This window comes from Myotis davidii, unplaced genomic scaffold, assembly GCF_000327345.1.
Source record: "Myotis davidii unplaced genomic scaffold, ASM32734v1 scaffold158, whole genome shotgun sequence".
NCBI classification, from domain to species: domain Eukaryota; kingdom Metazoa; phylum Chordata; class Mammalia; order Chiroptera; family Vespertilionidae; genus Myotis; species Myotis davidii.
In genome coordinates this window covers 518,071-520,706 of record NW_006289390.1, presented here as the reverse complement: position 1 = coordinate 520,706, position 2,636 = coordinate 518,071, and the positions used below count along the sequence as shown (strand labels likewise).

Below are 2,636 nucleotides of genomic sequence, written 5' to 3'. Positions count from 1 at the left end.
AGTTTTTCATTGGCTCCTCTGTTTGGATTTACACTCAGCAAAGGCTCCGGATCTACTACCTTCAGTCTCCAAGTCAGCACTTTTGCTCCTCATTTTACCACTTTTGAGGAAGATCAGGCTAAAAGGGAGGCGCAAGGTAAGACTAAAAAGAAAATCAGTCGCCTGATGAAGGTACGAAACAAAAATGAAAAAGCAACAACTGCTCTTGGTAATTTACTTTGAACTAAGTGAGGTCAAGCAGACATATAAATATCACCTTTTGTTACAAATTCAGAGTTGGGCATTATTAACATTAGATTGCAATCACCTGTTCTCTTGATGATAAATATTATGTCAATATACAACCTACCAGGAATGTTTTTTAGTATGAAAACAAAATTCCGGAGGGAAAATAGAACATAATGCAATTTCATTTTGGGGGAACATTTTAGGTTAATTTTTCATAACAATTTAGAAAATTACTTGTTAAGATTTGAAATAATGTTTTAGAATACCATTTTGTAGTTCATGTTTATTGGAAATAATGTACTGAATACCTATGAGAACAAGCAGTTTGGTTTTTGAAAATTACAAGGTTAGATTCAGATTTATTTCTTTGTACAACAGATATTTACTTTGTGTCCATTATGTACCAAACAATGTGTTGGATGCAAACAGATTAAAATCCAACTGAGTTGTCCAACCTTGTTTAAATAAATTAAAATGGTTTTGTCACATAGATTTTTTTATTATGTGTAAATTTCTGCTTCTGCTTGCTTATTTCATTTTTTTCTGGAAAGAGTTTAATGTATACTAAAATAGGACTTCATTCTTTTTTTGGAAAATTTTATCTGATAAGCAGTGTTACACTTCTTTTCTATTTGTGATAAAAAATGAATTTTGCAAATAAAATTTCTCTAATGGAATAGAATATGATTGTTTTTATTTTCTTTGGAGCTATGAGAGCATACTTTCATACATTTCTAATTTGCAAGAAGGAATAGTAGATTATTAGTGTAAACTGGAGTAATTCTCTCTCTCTCTCTCTCTCTCTCTCTCTCTGTCCCCCAAAATGTATACACACTTTGATTAATTATAAAGGCAGTGTTTATTAAAATACATTTCAAAAAGTAATAGAATCTACAAAGTATGTATACATTTTTTGGGGACACCATACATGTATATGTACATATATATTGTATGGAAACTGTCAGAACATTCTAGGCAAGTTAGGGCTCCAAAATGTAAAAGAATTAATGCTCCTTAAGAAAATATGGTTGGTGCCTCAGATGGAGGTGCCCTGAAGGGGGCCCATCCCAAAAGAATCCCTAAGTCCTCTCTCTGGCCATTCTCTGCTCTGTTCTCCAGGAACTCAGATTCTCTCTCGGGATAGGAGATGGATGACCAGGATTGGGTCCACGCAATTCTGTTGTTTCTCTCTCTTTCATGCCTCCCTCTGTGGCCAGAACATTCATATGGTAACCCGCAGAAGGGCTGGTTATTAGATGGGGATGTACAAGTGAGCTGGATTCGAAGGGCTCTTCAGATTGGGAGTGAGGGGCAAGTTTGCGGCATTGAAAGAGAGTGAAGTTATCAGCATCTGACAGATAGATGCTCACTCACTAAAAACAGCGTCTTTTTGTGGGTTGGGTGGCTGAGTGAGAGGATTTAGAGTCCAATCAGGAAACTGAAGGGAAGCAGGACTTCTTATTTTGGACAATTCTTTAGATTTTAAAAGGCAGGCAAGACTGTATACTTCTAAATTTCCAATATTCTTATACACCAAGTGTAGGAATGTAAGAAAAGGAAATTCAGTCAGAAGAGTCCCATCTCTGGACCGTTTTCTTTAGTCTATGCAGAGTGAAGAAGGGTTCTGGGACACTAGGTAGTATATCCTGTTAATTGTATACCTATTTTTTCTTTAGACACTGTTTAGAAATTTAATAAACATTATTTTATGAAGCTGGACATATGCCATGGAGGCAGGGAAAATAAGCTGACCTGGTCTTGTGTGTAGAGTCTGCTCATTTTGTAGTTTGATCCATTTATGGGAAGCCAAACATTTCTGGTCCACATGACTATCTCTGATTTGTCATTTAACTTATTATTTAATTGGAAGCCTGTGGGGTTTAGACAGAGAAATGATTTCCTGGTAAGTACATAGATCTAGGTGGAGTTACTGCTGTTACTTAAAAACATTGCGTAGAACTTCTGGTGATCAAGAAAGATATACCCTCTCTTCGCCAAATTGTTCTTCCAAAAACCAGCATCCGCTCCTGCCTCCCCAAACCACGGTGCATAGAACTATAATAGCCGATCCCAACTGCTTCAGAGCCAGAGAGCTCCAGTGACTATTTTAGTTCGGTTTGTTAGTGTGTTCCCACATTGGTAACGTTTGCAAATATTTTTGCTTTGACAGTAATTGCATACTTCAGTTGTGAAGGGGCTTGACTAGCAATGCTGACGGCATTAGCAGGTCCACACGGCGAGTCTCCCAGCAGATGCACCTATTACTGTGCATACTGTTTACCCGCTTTTGGTGACATCGAGGCTGACCTTGGAGTCACCTCCCCCGCTGCCACATTCTCCTTTGTCGTACCACCATTTGTTTTTCAATTTGTCCAAGAGGCCTTGTTCATTCAGTTTTAAAACTGCGA

The 2,636-nt window shown here is 37.4% G+C and overlaps 1 protein-coding gene across 5 annotated transcripts in view; it reads right to left on the bottom strand.

The window, feature by feature from the left end:
- The window catches only part of GRIA4 (glutamate ionotropic receptor AMPA type subunit 4), a 417,768-nt gene that overhangs the window by 11,549 nt on the left and 403,583 nt on the right, over positions 1–2,636 (bottom strand). The window lies entirely within an intron of this gene.